We start from the raw sequence: 20,511 nt of genomic DNA on the forward strand, positions 1-20,511 counted from the left end.
TAAAGTTTCAAGATATAAAATCAACACACAGACATCCCTTTGATTTCTACACATCTGAAAAACATCTGAAAAAAATATTTGCAATAGCATCAAAATCTATAAAGTAATTAGGAATAAATTAACTTAGAAAGTGAAAGACCTGTACCAAAAAAGACGAGACTATTAAAATAAACTGAAGAAGATGTGAACAAATGAAAAAAATATCTCATGTTCATGGATCAAATAATTTATATAGTTAAAACGTCCATATTACCCAAAGCCATCATAAATTCTAAGCAATCTCTATTAAAATTTCAATAGACTTTTTTTTTGTGGAATAAAATGAACAATTTTATAATTTGCATGGATCCACAAAAAACTTCAATTAGCCAAAGCAATCTCAAGAAAGAAGAACAAAACACGTTAAGAGATGAAGTACGAATTAATAGTTACACAATAGCCACTGGGATTTCATTTATTTATTTATTTATTTATTTTGTTAGTTAGTTAGTTAGTTAGTTAGTTAGTTAACATCTATAGCACCTGGTATTCCTAGGTGGAATCACATCCAAGTACTAACCAGGCCCGACCCTGCTTAGCTTCTGGGATCAGAAGAGATCCGGCACGTTCAGGGTGGCATGTCCGTAGACTGGGATTTAGAATATAGCATAGGGTATATAGCCATTATTATTGTAACGGTTGTGTGTAGTGCCAGATAGATGCTAGAGTAATCAGGGGGATCACTTTATGGATGTATAAATGTCTAACTTTTTAAAATTTAAAATAAAATATAAAAAGAAAGAAGAACAAAGCCAGAGGGATCATACTTTTGAATTTAGACTTTACTGCAAAGCTATAGTAGTTAAAGCAGTATGGTAGTGACATAAAAATAGATGCATAGGACAATAGAACATAATAAAGCACCCATCATTAAACTTCTGCAGGTAGAGTCAACTAATATTTGACAAGGGAGTCAAGACTATCCAATAGGAAAAGGACGGTCTCTTCAAAAACTGGTATTAGGAAAACTGGATAAACACATGCAGAGAAATGAAATTGTACCTTTCTTGTACTACTCACAAAATTAGTTAAAAATGGATCAAAAACTTAAATATAAGACCTGATACCATAGAGCTCCTAGAAGAAAATGTAAAAAAGAAGTTCCTTGACATTGGTCTTGGAAATGATTTCTTAGATATGATACAAAAAGCACAGCAACAAAAGCAAAACAACCAGTGCAATTACATCAAATTCAAAAGTGTCTGCATAGGAAAAAAAAAATAGACAAAATGAAAAGACAATCTACAGAATGAGAGAAAATAACTTGCAAATTATATATTGGATATGAAGTTAATATCAAAAATATATAAAGCATACACATCAATAACAAAGAAACAACTCAATTTTAAAAGTGGGCAGAGGAACTAAATAGACATTTTTTTTTTTTAAACAAGACATATAAATGGCCAAGAGGTACATGAAAAGATGACTAATATCACTAATAATCAGGGAAATGCAAATCAAAATTACAATATCACTGCACATCTGTTAAAATGGCTATAATCAGGAAGACAAGAAATAAGCATTGGTGAGAATGTGGAGGAAAGGGAACTCTTGTACACTATTAAATGGAATGTAAATTGCTTTACCTATTACGGAAAACAACACAAAGTTTTCTCCAAAAAAATTAAAAATAGATCTGCCGTATGATCTGTCAATTCCACTTCTGACTATACACCCAAAGGTATATAAAACAGAATATTGAAGAGAAATGTGCACTCCTATGTTTACTGTAGCGTTATTCACAATAGCCTAACCAAGTCATGGAAACAACCTAAGTTCCCAAAAAAGATCTGAGATATATATTTAATATATTATTATTCGGCTTGAGAAAGAAGGACATCCTGCCATTTGCAACAACATGGGAAGGCCTTGACCACATTATGCTAAAAAAGATGTCATACAGAAAGATAAATACTATATCATATCACTTATACATGGAATCTAAAATACCAAACTTGTAAAAACAGAGTACGATGGTTACCAGGGAGTGGAGGAATACAGCACTTAATGTTTCTAGCCACCTGAAAAAAATGATAACAATGTAAAGTGATAGAGATGCTAACTATTTCTAGAATGGCAATCACATTACAATACATAAAAATATCAAGTTAACATTTTGTACTCTTAAATATAGACAATGTTATATGTCATATATATTGAAAAAATAATAAAATTTATAAAACCCTACAACTAACATTACACTAATTGGTAAAGACAGCATTTTACCCCTTAAGATGGGAAATGATTCAAGGAACTCACGCTATTGTTATTCAAGGCAGCCCTATAAATTTTATCCAGCACAATAAAAGAAAAGAAAAGAAAAGAAAAGAAATGGTAACTACATCAAAAGGAAAAATAAAAATAAAAATAAAACAGTCCTTATTTGCAAATGTTGTTGAGGTAGAAAATTCCAAGTAATCTATAAAAGTAATCTATAGACTCTGTGCAATCCCTATCAATATTCCAATGGATAAATGATTTCAGCAAGGTCATAGAATACATGATCAACATAAATTTGATTAAATTTCTACTTACTAAAAATAAATATGAGGGACTAAAAATAAAAATAAAAACTATTTACAATTATTTACAAGTTAAATATTTACAAGTACTTCAAAAAATAAAATATTTAGATAAATCAAACCAAACGTGTATAGGATTTGTATGCTAAAAACTACAAAATGCTGATGAAAGTAAATACTATCTAAATAGACATACCATATAAATGAATTAGAAGACTCAGCTTATCAATTTTATCTTTAAGGTTATCAATTTTATCTTTGGAAAAATCATTTTGAAAAAAATTTCATAAAAGGTTAATCTTTTCAACAAATGGTACTACAGTAATTGGCTATCCATAGGTAATAAATGGAACCTTGATATAAATCTCACACTTTATAAAAAATTAAATCAAATTAATCATAGATTTATATGTAAACTGTAAAACTATAATGCTTTTAGAAGATAATATAGGAGAAAAATATGGAGTTTCTATGGCTTGGTGAAGAGTTCTTAGACATAACACCAAAATCATATAAATACATAAAGCAAAATAAATTTGATAAACTCCATTAAATTAAAAATTTTTGATCTGCAGAAGACTATTAATAGAAAGAAAAAACAAGTTACACTAGGAGAAGATATTTCAAAACCACAAATTTGAATAAAGATTAATATTTAGAATATATTAAGAATTCTCAAAACTCAATGATAAAATAACAATTCAAATATAAAATAGACCAAAGATATAAGCATTTCTCTAAAAAAAATGACAATATCTTGAAAACCAATGTCATCATAATAAATTTAATTTAAAAAATTTAATTAAAAAAAGATGATTAGCATCACCAGCCCTTAGGAAAATGAAAATGAAGACCAAAGTCAGCTATCGACCTATATCTGTGAGAACAACTAAGAGTTTTAAAAACAATAGTGGCAATATTAAATGCTGGCAAAAATGTAAAAACACTAGATCTCTCCTCTCATAATTTGCTGGTGGCAAAATAAAATGATACAGCTATTTTAATTAAAAAAAAATGCTAAATATCCACTCTGCCATATAACCCAAGTCCCATATTATGATTGCAACTTTTGTGAATCATATTTCAAAATAAAAGTATTATTGGAAGATGTAGGTGATCTGATTATTCCATTCTCTTCATAAACATAAATGGCAGTTTGGGAAGTCCAACTGCAGTGGTGTGCTAGGGCTGAAACCAGCTAAGTAGAATTGATCACTTACTAAATGGTTAGTAACTTGAAAAGGATACTTGTGGGAATATTTATACAGTGGAAATCTGCAAACATTACAGATTAAGGCTTTTTTTTTTTTTTTTTTAATAAAGAGCCAGTATACCAGCTCATCATTCATTAGCTGAATTCATTAGCTGCTATAGTATAAATATAATAATTAAGTTATACGACAACAGTAATATCCTTTTATTTATTTTTAAATAAATTTGGATATTTTCTATTAGTCATAAGACAATTTTAATACCAAGATGATATGGAAACAAATTTTGATTAGGTTTTTTAATTGTATTATAATTGATTGCTTTTGCATACTGAATATAGAATATTAAGCTTTTAAAAAAAATCTGCTGGTATCTATATAATGCTGATATACATCAGCATATTTCTTCTCTGTTTCAATTCTTACATTCCACAAATAAACAGCACAATATTCAAAATTGCTATTGGCTAAAAAATATAATTTAGTAAAAACCCTACATTGAGTAACTATTTAGAGCAGAGATGAATAGATATATAATGAAAGCCACTAATGAGAGCCACATAAGTCTTTCAGATTCAATGTGTTTCTTGTATTTACAGCACATCTCAATTCAGATGAGCCATATTTAGAATGCGCAAAAGCAATGTTTGGTTAATTGCTACCACCTTTGACAGAGCAGGTTTAGATCCTCTTTAAGCCTAGCCACTTTCCCTTGGAAAACCTTTTATTTATGATTAAGAAGAGTTGTTTTTGTTTTTTTTTTCCCTAGAAAGAATGATAAGTACTTAGCTTATGCACCTTACTCTTCAGTCCCATGTCCATCACTAATCAGTTACAGCACACTTCCAGCTGTGCCAGAATATGGTCTTAGAACTTTCTAACTCCCCTTCAGGCAGCCAAACAACCAATCGGCAAGTTATATGGAGGAGAGCTCTTATTGAAAATAATGAAGAGCAAGCTACAGATTGTCTCACTTACACGACTCCTTTCAAGGTCATTAGAGGGTTAGCGATATGCATGCACAGTCACATATCTGAACATTTTCCAGAAATAAGTTATTTTATCTGCTATTGTTTCAGACAGCTGTCTTTTCCAGTTCTCTTTTCCTCTCACACTTCTTTTCATAGGTAGAGTGATGCTGGAAAGGCTCCAGGTGTTTTGGGGACCCAGAGAAGCAGAGTTGGACTTAATAGGATATTTATGTGATTCACAGTCACTTCCATTTATAGCCTTTGGGAGAACTCTGTAATTGGAGAGTATTGAGTGTTTGAAAACCCATATTTTATGCATTCCAAGTGTAAATAATAAAAGAGAAATTGCAATCAACCATGTTGGAAGAAAAACTGAATTATCTTTCTATTTCCTCTATATAAAACAGTAGTACAAGTCATTATCATATGAAGAAACAATGCAAGTATATGATGTGAAAATTGTATTTTGAGGTATTTTATTACTAATGAATAAATACTTATCCTATTTTCTGAACTTTTTAATATTCATATTAAAATTTGTAATTTGTTAAAATTTATGTTAGCTTTTTAAAATTTGTAATTTGTTAAAATTTATTTCTTATTCTGAGTAAATACTCACTTTTCAATTTACTTTTGTAATCTTAATTTTGTTTTGTTGTTCTTAGTGAAGGCCCTCCAAATTGCTTAAGCTATAAATCTTAGGTCTTTCCTATTCATGCAATATGTTCAGTTTGCAATATCTGTTTTGCCATGTTTTTAACCAAAACTTTTTTTAATAAAAAAGAAGAGGTCTTGCTATTAGACACTAATCAAAATTTGTTTCCATATCGTCTTGGTATTAAAATTATCTTGATGACTAATAGAAAATATCCAAATTTATTTAAAAGTAAATAAAAGGATATTACTGCTGTCATATAACTTAATTATTATATTTATACTATAGCAGCTAATGAATACAGACAATAGTGAGCTGGTATACTGGCTCTTTATTAAAAAAAAAAAGCCTTAATCTGTAATGTTTGCAGATTTCCATTGTATAAATATTCCCACAAGGATCCTTTTCAAGTTACTAACCATTTAGTAAGTGATCAACTCTCCTTAGCTGGTTTCAGCCCTAGCACACCACTGCAGTTGGACTTCCCAAACTGCCGTTTATGTTTATGAAGAGAATGGAATAATCAGATCACCTACATCTTCTATTCTTATGATTGTCCACACTTCCATTTGTTGGGCCCACACTCACTAACTGACTTTCAGTTTATGCTTCTATTCTCCATAGAATATAAAAAAGTTAAAAAGTAGTAAATTGCTTTGAACAGCTGAGTTGCAAAAGGAGTCCAAAGTCCTCTATAATGTGGACTATCTACATTACAGAACATGTGATTACAAGTGGAAAATGACAGGTGGGTAAGCCCTCCCCCAAACCTACTGTGCTCTAGCATGATAAAACACAGTTCTCAAAGCCAGTGAGGTTAATATCAACCTCATCAGGAGTGCTAAAATTCAAAGGGGACCAAACATCAATGAAATATTTAGATCAGAAAACAGAACTTAGTGATTCTGAGTAATGACAATCCGTAAAGAAACCTAAAACCAGAATTGGTACATGGAAAGTACTTAAGCATATATAAATAAATATTTGCAACCAAAATCCAAGATCATATATGTGGATCATTCATATTTTATGTTTAATACAAATGGCTCCTTCACTCCAATTCTCACCATCATACAGTCTGAAGCATCCCATAAAATTATAAAGCCAGCACCTTAACTTATTTTCCTATCTCTTGTCTTGCTTCTCCACCCTACTTTTTATCTCTTACTTCATCTTTCACACTTTTACCAGAGAAATCTGAGATGATTTCATGTCATTATCTTATTTAAAATTCTTAATGAATTTTCTATTGTCTAAAATGTATAGATTATAGAAAGGGGCTTAGTAGGATGTCCTTAAATTTCATTTTTAGTTTTTCTTCCAAGTTCTAAATTATGTAACTCTATCTTCTACTGGTACAGAATTATCACTCACTTTTGGAAAAAAAAAAAAAAGAGCCCTCATTGATATCTATTTGCTTTCACCTGAAGTACCTGTATCCCCATTAATTTTCTCAGTCTTGTAAACTCATTACTTCTGTAACCAAGTTTCATTTTTTACAAGGCATCTCCAAAAGAAAGTAGTTAAAATTCTTTCTCTTTTAATTTACACTAGAGCAAAGAGTCAGCTTTTTCTGTGTGCTTCTGAATCCTTTATAGTTAATGTCTAGAAGCAATTTTAATGTTTAATAAAATGAATATTTGAATACCTCTGCACTAAACATTATTAAAGGGTAGATCAGTTCTCCTCATATTTTATTCTCATCACCCAGGGACACTGCTTAATAAAATTTGCTAAATGAGTGAATGAATGTTGAATATGCCTGACTGTTGACATGACATAAATTTTGCTCTAAAACAGTATGCAATAACGACCTATAGTAATGAACCGAAGGGCAAGAAATGGTGATTTACTACTAGGACATATTATTTATATCTTCTACAACTGATGTCCTTGCTTCCTTTTATCTATATTGCAACTCATTTATATGTAATCGTATGCTCTATAAATCTTATTAGTTCTCTGAAGTTCATGTAATGAATCAAATCACGGTCTTGAAGTTTAAATATTTTTGGCATTTATCTTATTGGAACAAGAATTCAAATTGTCTTCTAAGAACACTTAACAACTTAGAGGAGAACAATCTATACTGTGTTATTAGAAGATCATTATTAGAAATATAGTTGCTATGATAAGTCTCAGATCTTTTATGAATAAACAACTATCCCTATGCATCAATTTTTCATAATCTAATTATTTCCTAACTTTCAAATTTAAACCTGACCATTAATACATGAAAAATATATTTTGGACACTAATTTAAGGTCATTTCCTATACTAATTTAAATTAAATGAAATTATTTCAGAACAGAGATTTTTTTTTTAATTTGTTTCAGAGGATTGTGTTTATAACAGCTAGTATTGATATCTAATTATCAAGAAAAAGAGATAACTAATGAGTAAGAGTAAAGAAGAGCAAATCCAATGTTTTTCAGTGAACTCAGAAATAAATACAGAAATCAAAAATTACAAAGTAACTATGTTAGGATGCAAGAATACACTGTATTTGGTTAAAGATACAAAACACAAGTAATTTAAAGAATATTACATCTGGCAAGAGAAATAACATGAAAAGAAGACGTGTCTATTGAATCAATTGATTATTTCCAAAATTACTTTCAAGAACATGAAATAGTTTTTATAGTTTTAAATAAAGTGCGTTAATGGCCTCTGATAAATATGGAATGACTTTTCCATCCCTTCCTAAGTCTACTAACACACCACTTTCTCTGTGGCCGATGCTCTGAGTCCCTCTACTTTTTTCACTTCCATAGTGTTCTGTTCATATCTCTATTACAACATTTACCTCATTTTACTACAATTATTTATATTTTTTCCTCTACTACTACAGTGTAAATTTCTGCAATCTTAGGGTTTAGATTTCAATTTTAAAAAAATAAGAATTTTAACACTTTGTTTTTAACACTGACACTTTGTTGTCAATAACTGTGTGATGAAGGGACTACTTAAGAACCACTCTGTGTCTCTTACTTGAAGTAAAGACCAGATTGTTACACTGCACAGCCCACATATGCAATCTACTCCCACCAAGTTAGCTGCAACAGATTTCATAAATATAAAATTCTAATCACAAGGTATAGATCCATATTTATAGCTCCAGGTTCTCACTTCTAGTTTCTGTTATGCTTCATAGAGTAGAAAAACACAGAGGTAGAAAAATGGTTTGAATATGGGATAAACCAATGGAAAAATAAATAGACCCGATGAAAGATCAGAAAAATATGTTTCTTTGTGATCACTACACTTAGGAGACAAAACTAGCCTTAGAGTATTTTATAATTAGCTATATAAATTTTTCTGGAAAATATTTTTGAAAATTAATGGCTCAATCCATTATAAACTAATAAAAATCATAAGACATAGAAAAAAACTGAATTATAAAGTTGTTTCTAATACCTAAATTGTTAGAACTTGAGCCTGATAGTCTTGCACACATATGAAGGGTTCTCGATTCTAAGAAAAATTATAAAGAAAAGGTTCCTTTTTTTTGCTATAAAATGATAATCACTTTGAAATTAAAAGTGAGAACATACTAGAATCAATCTAGTTTCCTTTTTCAGGGAAATTTCTTAATAGGAATGCATTATAAGAGGACATTAATGAAAAATTAAGACAAGTATCGCATTCAAAAGAATGTTAAAATGCAAATAGAGGTTTAAGATCACTATGTAGAAATTTCGAGGTAATTGAATAAGAACTATTTCAAGGGCTGTAAAGTCTGAAAAGAAGATATGAAGTGGTAAAGAACAAAATCTGAAGGTTTGTTTTTTGAAAGCATTTTTCTGGAGAAAGAGATATTCTATATCGATGTCTTCGCTCCTCCACACCAGAGGAAGGATGAGGATTCTATTTTTCTCACTTTAAGTCTAGAAAGAGGAGTTTCTATGAGACAATTAGCAGTTAGCTCTGCAGATTGGGGATGTAGTCGACTAGTGTCTGGCCAACCCACTCAAATCAAAGAGATCAGGACTAAATATTTTCTCAAAATATTATGATTAGTTGATATTCAGAATATATAAAAATTCCTTAAAAAGCACAAAAAATACTTTAAAAATGAGTAAAATATGTGAGTTAACATATTTCAACAAAAGTAATAATATCATCATGCAAACATATAAAAGTAATCATTAACCTTAATTTTATTGAGGGAAGTGAAATTATGAATAGAGTAAGATATTATTTTAGGACTACTATATTGGCAAGTATGGTAGGAGTGTTAGAAAGTAATTTGGCCCACTGTAAAGCATACACAAAAATGTTCTTAGTATTATTCACAAACACGAAGAATGGAGAAAAACTCAAACATTAATTGCTACTCCAATGTATATATAATTTGTGATATTGTTACAAAATAGAATGATACAGAGAAGAAAACATTACAGAGAGTAAAAGTAAATAAAGTACAAAAAAAGCACACAGATAAATCTTAAACATATTTAAACAAAAAAGAAAGCTACAGAAAACTACATTATGACAAAACTACAAATATGTCACTATTTTTATAATACTCAAGAATAAGCTAAACTGAATAATATATGCTTTAGAATACATACATGTATGACTGAAATATTTTATTAAAAAGGCAAGTAGATGATAAATACAAAATCAAGATGGGATACTGCTGAGGAAAGATTGAGTCTTGACATAGAGGAGGCATAGGTAGTTGATAGTATGCTTTTTCTTCAATTGGTAATGAGTAAATACAGGCTCATTTCATTAGATGATAGATAGCTGATAGGTGATAACAAAATTAGATAATAAATAGTGTGTGTGTGTGCAATGAAGAAAAATACCATGTATAAAATTTGTTCCTATGTATTGGCTTAGTGAAATGATTTCAAAGAGACAGATTTTTCTAAGCAAATTGCCTTTATACAAAGAGGAGAAAAAGGGGAGAGATGTCTGAAAGCACTGTACAATGGCAGGTAACTAGAGTTTTAAGATAAAATAGGATTCTAATTGGAAGGAAGAGGCCTATCATCAGGATGGGCCATGGTTAATTTTCATACATGGTCTTCTTTTTCTTGTCTGAGAGAAGAAAAACCTGAGAAATCAACTTGGCAGGCACACCACCTCCCCTTATCCAATATATAATTTGCAAAAATTATCTCCTTTCTGTAGGTTGCATTTTTACTTTGTTAATTGTTTATTTTGCTGTACAGAAGACAAGTATTGTATAATACCACTTACATGTGGCATCTTAAAAAAAGTCACACCAATAAAAACAGAGCAAAATGGTGGTTGTCAGGAGATGGGAGCAGGGCAAATAAAACTGTTGGTGTTTAAGGGTACAATCTCATTATGAGTAGTAGTAAATAAGCCATAGAGATCTAAGGCAGAGTATAATGAATCTAAAAAATAATATTGCACTTTAATTATGTAATGTGATTACTATCACTACAATGGCAAATATGTTACAATACATAAGTGTAGCAAAGTAACATACCGTACACCTTAAACTTACGATATGTTACATGTCAAATTTATTCAATAAAATATAAAGCAAAATAAAGCAAATCCAGCTTATATTTACAGTTTCTACCACATAGAATTTGTTGTAACATTGATATTTTGTCTAATGGAAGGGAACTTTGTTTTTACTCCTAATTCTAATCAGGAAATATTTCCTGTTATAAAAGAGTGAGATTTCAATATGACATAGACCACTAACATTCTAGACATAGAGACAGAGAAATAGACGAGTTGGCCCTATTCAATACCTACACCCATGTTAACAAGTAAATACTGTCATGATGTAATATGATGATACCTATTTACTAATTAAGTCATTTTTAGCAGATGTAATATGATGATACCTATTTGCTAATTAAGTCATTTTTAGCAGTTGCATGCAAATAAAATGAACTTTCTGGAAGAAATTAATGAGGAAAGCAACAAATCCAAAAACTGAACAATGTGGGGACAAAACCAGTGAGGGTACACAAAAGAGATCACATTATTTTATTTTATACTTGAATTTGTCAAAACTGCTTGTGGTTGAACTGCACACCTAAGATCTCTGAATTTTACTATAGACTATATCTCAATTAATACTTTTCTCTCTCTCATATATGCAGTTCAGAGGAAATAGAATACAGCTGTTTGCTTTCTCAAGAAGGCAACTTATCAGACCTTGTACTCCTTAGCTTAGAGATGACAAAACCAGGTTAGAAACCCATGTACACACTCTTGTTTTTTAAAATGCCTATGTTTATCTAGATTTCATTTGTATTACAAGATCACATGATAGTTATAATTTTCTATGTAACATAAAACATCTCATATTAAATTATTAAGTACTTTTACTACAATCACTGAGTTAGCTAATCATTAAAGCATACTGTATGTGTTATATCCAACAAGCACAACTTGAGAAATGTAATTATAAATTAATTTTAATTTTGTCTTTAACCTGCTTTAGGCAGTGACCTAAATTACTTTTCTGCTCACTTTTAATTAATAAAAGTCCTATTGTAGGACTATTTAAGGTACAGCTCCACGTGGAGCTGTGGGTGGAAACACATGATTCCAGAAGCGAGCATTATTGCTTATTTTCTCATTCACATGCACCTTTATCCAAAATGAATGACTGACTTTGGATAATGAGTCAGACTATTCTTTCTCTTATGGGTACAAGAATGGCTCTGTTCCTTTCTTTCTTTCTTTTTTTTTTTTTTTCCCCCCTGAGGTCTCTTGCTAGATCCCTCACACTGCCTTCCCTGTGAATTATATTCCTCTGGTGCCACCTTTCCCTCACTTGGAGCCCCATTGCCCTTCCAGGGAGTTTCCTGTACAAACTTTAACATTGCTGTCCATGAACACTGTTCCTCACACAACCATGTCCATCTATGCAGGCTTGGGCCTGCCAACTTTTGAAGTGCAAGAAGAGCGCAATTAAACCATCTTTTTTCATATTTTGAGAAAATATTTAGCCCTGATCTCTTTGATTTGTCATATGTTGGTCAGATCCATCATTCACAACTTATGAATCTTTATAATGTTAATATAATATAAAAAGTGGTATAATAATTTTTAACAGTCATATTATTTTACATGTTATATTTAAATCATATGAATATTTTAATATTGTCAATATATATATATTAATTATGTGTTCAGAATTTTAAAATGATCTAATTTCTAATTTCATAATTTCAAATTTATCAAATGTAAAGTTATTTTTGGCATAACCTTTTATTTTCTATATTTCTAATTGTTTTAAATATTTTAGCTCCATGAATGTAAGAACATGTACTTTTAATTTATAATCTCTATTGAATCTTTCATATGAGATTTTGTGTTGTACAGCAAATTCTCATTACCTCTCTTGAATGTCAATTTCTTTCAGTAGATGAAATTCAGGAAGAACTAAAACAATTATTTGATACCTCTAGGTATTCATATTTTCCCTTGTGATTACCAGTGGAGGGGAGAAACAGACAGTGTATTTGGCAAAGTCAGAACCTACTTAGACCTTCTGTATTTGTTCAGATAATTATATAGTAGCAAGACATCACATATTATACTTACTTGATATTAGGTATGTATTTTCATTTTATTAACATGAGTACTATCTTCTTTTAAAAGACAAAACAATCCTGTACTTCTTGCAGAGAAAAATATATCTGTTTATCTATTTGAATTTGTTCTTCTTTATCTACCAGGGAATCTTTCAAGCTGAACCTCTGTAAATAATTATCAAGCCAAGAGACCGCTGAGACTTTAAAACCACAAAAAACACTGGGATAAAGTATGCATGCCCCGGCAAGTCTGTCTTTGCAATGCCTGATGTCGTCAAGTATTTGGATATTAAACTATAAGATGATAAACATCTGGAAATTTAGAAACGTCAATGAATATAAATCTTTAGAATGTACCAAGAGAGAGAAAGGATTATGAAGAGAAAATCATTAGTAATTGTATAAACGTAATAGAGAGAGAAAGAGAGAGAACTTTTTAGAAAATTTTATAGAGCTCTCTACTTCACTTACTGTCATTTTATAGGGTTCTCAAACATTTATGTGTATTAATATCTCCTGGGGAGTGGATAAGAACACAGAGACTCAAGCTTGTAGGAGTAGAATGGAACCTTGGTGTTTATTTTTTCCAAGCTCCTGAGGTGATCCTGAGATGCACCACAGCTTGATAGCCATCGTTTATATGTGGTGTTCCAGGTGCCATTAAGTGGCACCAATGGTTCTATAAAAGATTAATTCAGAAATATGATAGAAAATAAAGAATGGTTGCAATGTAAATGTAATACAAAATTGATGTATTTCTTAGTATATCACTAATATTATTTTTATATATACATAGTATAATTGTTTCCTTTTTACAGCTGATAGAAAATTGGTCTCTTACTGCATGAATATATCATGATATATGTGATCATCATTATCAATACTTGAATAAAATTACTAAATGGAGTGAACTCACCAGTATTTTCTCTCCTAGACGTATAGTTGAGCTTAGCATTCTTAGAATATAGGTCCATGGATAATTCACATACATTTATTTTTTTAAAGTATGCAAACTCCTCTGTTAAAAGTTCACATCTATAATCATTTTCCTTCATATAACTACAATGGTGAACTCTACAAACAATAGTAAAATTTACACTAATAATAAATATTTTCCTGTTAGTATGGTCTGCATCCTATTTTAACCCATTATTTCCTTTCTTTTTATAATCCTGTAAGGTAGTTTTACAGATAAGGAAAGTTACATTGGCCTTAGATCACAAGAATAGAAAGTGACAGAGCAGGGGAAGTAAGTTTTTTGGCTACTACTGTGCTCCAGTCATTGCAGTACACTGTCAAATTTTTGCTAAATGAAATGTACACATAAATGAGCATGTTAAAATGAGTAGTAAAAAGGATATATCAGATTACTTTGGCTGTGCAAAATGATTTAATTGTGATAAACCTAGGTAAGCCTTAAGTAAAAAAATAATTATTAATTAATAAAAATTAAGTTTTATGTTTATCTAATGTACTTAAATGACATGAGTTAATTCTTCACATTACATACCTTTATATAAAATTAAATATATATATAATTATTTTTATTGGGATGACATTGATTAATAAAATTTTATGGGTTTTAAGTGTACAAGCCAATAATATATCATCTGTATATTGCATTCTGTGTTCACCACCCAAAGTCAAATCTTCAGTCACCATATATTTAACTCCCTTTATCTTTATCTACCCCCAAGCCCCTTTGCTTCTGGTGACCACTAAACTATTGCTTTCGGTTTTGTATCCCGCATATGACTGAAATCATATGTTTCTCAACTTTTTCTGTCTCTCATTTCACTTAGCATGATTTTCTCAAGATCCATCCTTGTCGTTGCAAATGGCAGTATTCATTTTTTCTTATGGCTTAGTAGTATTTCATTGTATATATGTACCGCATCTTTATCTGGTCATCTATTGAAGGGCACTTAGTTTGTTTCTATGTGTTGGCCACTGTGAGTAATGCTGCAGTGAATATCGTGGCGCATATATCTTTATGAATAAAGGTTTTCAAATTTGGGGGGTAGATACCCAGAAGAGGGATTGCTGGGTCATATGGTAATTCTATTCTTAATTTTTGAGAAACTTCCATACTGTTTTTTGAGAAACTTCCATAGTAGCAGTACCAATTCACATCCCACCAATAGTTTATGAAGGTTCCTTTTTTCCACAGCCTCCACAACACTTGTTATTATTTGTCTTATTGATAATAGCAATTCTTACAGGTGTGAAGTAGTATCTCATTGTGGTTTTAATTTGCATTTCCCTAATAGCTAGTGAAGTTGAGCATCTTTCCATGTGTCTGTTGTCCATTTGTATGTCTTCTTGAGAGAAGTGTCTGTTCATGGCCTCTGCATATTTTTAAATCAGATTGTTTGTTATTTTGTCATTGATTTGTATGAGTTTTTAATATATTTTATATATTATATTTATATATAAAACATCTTTATAAATATAACAGTTGCTCATAATAATAAATAAAATACTAATGATATTGATTACTATGAGTTGTAAAATTTTAGAATTGATATACCATACCATGTTTTAAATAATCATGCAGTCATTACTCTGTTCATTACATGGTTTTTGAGTAACATAGAGTTTGAAGATATTCAAAAGTATCCCTATTCCTATTGGAATTATAGTGCATAGTCCAACCAAAGAAGATTGAACTACATAAAATAAATGGACATTGATACATATATAAAAACGTGTGATTGTCCTGAGCACTGTGAAATAGTTGTTATTATACACACACACACACACACACACACACATATATATATATAATATGTAATACATAAATGTAATACATAATGTGTAATTAATTAGTAGTAATCTTAACTGGTTTAGTAATAAAGAAAGTCTGAAGAAATATATTTGATATATGGAACCTGAAGGAAAATTGAGGTTATTCAATAAAAGGAAGGAGGTGAAGAAGGAAGGTATCATATAAATAAGGGTATATTGAAGAAAAAATTTCAAAATTAAGAAATTAAAGAAACACTTGTGGCTAGATTATTCTGAGAAAAATTATGAGTGAGTGGTTGCAAGAGATTTTTCAAGATGAAACTAAAGTGTATCAAGAAAGATATTTTTGATCACAATAAGAAGCCTGGCAATGGAAATCATTGCATGATATGTATTATAAGCTGAAGAATGACATGATTTATTTTACTTGTTGTAGTGATCATTCTGAGTGGTATATAAATGCCATTGAGTAGAAAGAATTAGATGTCTGAAAACTAGGTAGTAGACTATTCGGTGAAGTTGGGATTTGTACATATGGTACAAAGTAGTCAGATTTGAGAATTTTAGAATTGACAAAGCCTAGTAATTGGACATCTTGTCACAGAAATCAAAATGTAAAAATATTCTCAGGCTTAAATATGAAACAAGGTTTGAACGCTGCCACCATTTTTTGTGTCACTAAGAACAATGAAAGATAAGTTTGGAAATAATCATAAATTCTATTTTGAACATATAAGTTTGGGCACAAAAAGAAGTAGATATACAGGCACATGGATACACATACTTAAATACATAGTCCTGAATTCTAGAAAAAATAATCTAGGGAAGGGAATTAATTCAGGTTTTAGAATTATTTTGTCAACATTTTATATTTTACAGCACACAAATATTATGTATTTGTGGTTAAGCATTTTTTTAAGCATTTCGTTGAGTATACTTAAATATTTTATTTCATCAGAGCAATTGTAAATGATATTTCTTTAATTTGGTTTCTTCCTGCTTATTTCTGGTATTTAGAAATGTGATTATTTTTATGTGTAGATATTCTATTATGTGACCTGCTGAAGTTCTAGCAGTGCCTGTTTTTGCCGATTCCTTGAGATTCTATGTATATAATCATGTTATCTCAAATAGTCAGTTTTACTTTTTTCCCCAATATTTATGCCTTTTTAAAATTTTTACTCATTTTTGTTCTCTGTAGAAGTGCCTATATCTTTCAGTGTTATGTTGTAAAGTACCGGCGAGAGTAGAAAGCCTTGCCTTGTTCTCACTTTTAGGGGAAAAATATTCAGTCTTACACTACAAAGTATCATGTCAGCTGCAGGCTTTTTATAGATGTATTTTATCAAATTGAGGTAATTCTCCTCTATTAAATTGCTGAGATCATGAATGGATGTTGGATTTTGTCAAATGCTTTGACTTCATCAACTGATATAATAATATAATCTTTCATCTTTAGTTAATTGACATGCTAGATTATATCGTTTGACTAAAAAAATGATGAATCAGTTTTTCATATCAAAGATAAATCCCACTTGGCCATGGTGTGTAATTATTTTAATACATTGCTAGGTTAGTCTTGCTAATATTTTCTGAGAACTTTTATATCTATGTCCATTTGATATATTGATCTACAACTATCTCTTCTTGTGATCTTCGTCTGGTGTTGGTATCAGCATAATAATGTGCTCATAGATGAAATGAGAAGTGTTTTTTTTTTTTTCTTTTTCCTCAGTTATCTCAAAAAGATTGTGTAAAATTAGTGTTAATTCTTCTTAAAATGTTTGGTAGAATTCTCCCATGATAACATTTGGACTAATAAATTTATAATGGGAGAAAATTTTAATTATTAATTGAATCATTTGCTGGCAATAGAACTATTCAGATTACCTGTTTCATCTAGGTTAAGTTTGGTATTGTGTCTTTGTCAAGGAATTGGTCCAGTTCTTCTAAGATGTTGAATTCATGAGCATAAAGTTGTTCATAGAGTTTCTTATTTTTTTTCTTCTAGGAATGCAGGTTTGGTTTAATAATTGAAAGTCTACTAATACAACTTGACATATTAATACATCTTGGAGGAAAATTCATGTGTGTGATCATCTCTATAGATTCTATAAAAGAATTTGATAAAAATGCAATATCACTTCTTGATGAAAAACTCTCACTAAAATAAGAACACTAGATGGATACTTCTTTAATGTGACCAAAATTATTCCTCTCCTAAACCCAAAACTAGACTACTGTGTAGTGGCTCATGCTGGCTCTTCTCCCTACCCGGGTCTTTACACTTGCTCTGTCTTCATTAAACACTTTGCTCCCAGAGCTCCCCAAGGCTGATTCCTTCTCTATGATGTTTGAGTTTCAGTTCAAATGATACCTCCTCTAAAAGGCCTCCCATGACCATTCAATGGAAGCATCTCATTTTTCCAAAATATTCATTTATTCATTTTCCCCCCGACTTTATTGAACTATAAAAAACAATTAGTTTTTTGTATTTACAATATACCATTCAATGAGTTTTTTCAATTATAGCTGGAATACAATAATATATTTTCAGTTGTATAGCATAGTGATTAAAGATCTGTATAACTCACAAAGTGATCACTCAATTAAATCTAGTACCCCTCTTCCCTCTTACATATTTATTACAACATTATTAACTATTTTCCTTATGCTACACTTTATATCTCCATATCTATTTTGTAACTACCCATTTGTACTTCTTAATCCCTTTACGATTTTTCGCCGTCACTCCCAACACCCCTTCCATCGGTAGCCTTCAAAATATTCTCTGCATCTATGAGTATATTTCCATTTTTTGTTATTGTTGTTTATTTTGTTCTTTAGATTCCAAATGTATGTGAATTCATGCGATATGTGTCTTTCTCTGATTTATTTAATTTAGTGCAATACCCTCTAAGTTCATCAAGGCAATATCTTTTTCCTTACCCTTTCTTTTAGTCTGTGTGATTCTTTTAATCGGAAATGAGTCTCTTATAGGCAACATATGTAGGGGTCTTGTTTTCTTATCCATTCAATCGCTCTATCTTTCGGTTGAAGAACTTAATTCTGTTCTATTTGAGTTACTTGTTGATAGGAATGTAGTTATTACCATTCTTAATTCCTGTTTTTGATATATGTATTTTTCTTTGTAAAGAAGTACCCCCAACATTTCCTATAACACTGGCTTGATGTTGATAAATTCTTTTAGCTTATTTTTGTCTGGGAAGCACTTGATCTGTCCTTCAACTCTGAATGAGAGCTTTGTTGGATAAAGAATTCTTGGTTGTAGATCCTGGGTTTTCATCACGATTACTATTTTGTGCCAGGCCCTCTGTCCTGCTTGGTTTCTTGTGAGAAATCAGCTGGCAGTCTTATGGATGCTCCCTTATAGATAACTAACTGCTTTTCTCTTGCTTTTAAGATTCTCTCTTTGTATGCAAACTTTAGCATTTTAATTATGATGTGACTTGGTGTGGGCCCCTTTGGGTCTTCTTTCTTGGGACTCTCTGAGCTATCCTTCTTCAGGTTAGGGAAGTTTTCCAACATTATTTCTTCAAATAGCTCTTCAATGTCTTATTTTCCTTTAGGTACTCCTATGACAAGGATATTTTTACATTTAATTGTGTCTCATAAGCTCCTTAAATTATTATTACAGTCTTGACTTTTTTTTTTCTGCCAGTCTGATTGAGAGCCTTGACTTTCCCATCCTCTATATTGGTGGTTCAATCCTCTTTATCCACTCTGTTTGTTCCATCTAATATACTCTGTATCTCAGATAATGTGTTCTTCATTTCTGACTGGTTTCCTTTTATAATTTCCATTTTTATGTTTTTTTTTAATCTCTTTGTTAAAGTTCTCACTGAATTCATCTATACTTCCCCTAAGTTCTTTGAGCATCTTTATAACCAGTATTTTAAACTCTGCATCTATTAGATTGCTTGACTCCATTATTTCTGGATCTCTGTTCTGTTCTCTCATATGATTTCTGCTTCTTTGTCTTCCCATTTTGTTGCCTTTCTGTGCCTGTTTCTATGTACTAAGCCAGACTCCTAAGTCTTCCAGTCTTATTAGCATGACTTTGTGAAGTATGTGTCCAGTGGCACAGTCCTGAGAGGGGTTCAGTTGCAGGTCAACTTTAGCCCCAGCTGTGTCCCTCCAAGGCTACCTGTTAAGATTTAGCAAGCAATCCACAGATGCTGTGCCATACCAGAAACTGAGTTTAGCTGTCATTAGTGTGAATCTTGGTGCTGCTCAGCAAGGAGCACTCAACTCACCTAGGACACAAATGAATGTGACGTGCGTAGGGTGGATAGTTGGGAAAGCCAAAGTTTCAGGGAATCCTCTGGGAATAGCAACCTCTGTTATCTAGTTCAACGATGTCTTAGCTCTGGCAGCACTGAGTCTGCACACTGGGAGTGGGAAGAGCTCAACAGAGGAACAATGAATACCACCAGCACTTCAACCTGGGAGAAAGCCTCACTTCCGGCCCTTGCTTTGATAACTCATTGTTCCTCTATACGTCTCTGGTGACCCCCGTGCTGGTGCTCAGAGTGAGCAAGTCCATCACCATGAAAGTTTGCTCATGGACGCAGCCCCTTTAAGAGGCGTCTGCAGTTGCTAGTTGTCATTGAGGCAGCCTCTGTCACACTCAGACCCTGGGGAATGGTCAGCCTCATGTCTTTGCCCCATCCTACCTTCTACCATTGCAGGATGACTTCTTTCTTTTCCTGTTGTAGGGCTTGTTCATCTAAACCCCAGGCAACTCTGTTTGCTGTCTGCTCTGCGTTTCTGTCACAACTTTGATGTGGTCACAAGAGG

The 20,511-nt window shown here is 31.3% G+C and overlaps 1 pseudogene; it reads right to left on the reverse strand.

Moving 5' to 3' along the window:
• Positions 1 to 510: 510 nt before the first annotated feature.
• On the reverse strand, positions 511 to 629 carry LOC111746786 (annotated as a pseudogene).
• Positions 630 to 20,511: the final 19,882 nt, after the last annotated feature.

Source organism: Pteropus vampyrus, unplaced genomic scaffold (genome assembly GCF_000151845.1).
Source record: "Pteropus vampyrus isolate Shadow unplaced genomic scaffold, Pvam_2.0 Scaffold201, whole genome shotgun sequence".
NCBI lineage: Eukaryota > Metazoa > Chordata > Mammalia > Chiroptera > Pteropodidae > Pteropus > Pteropus vampyrus.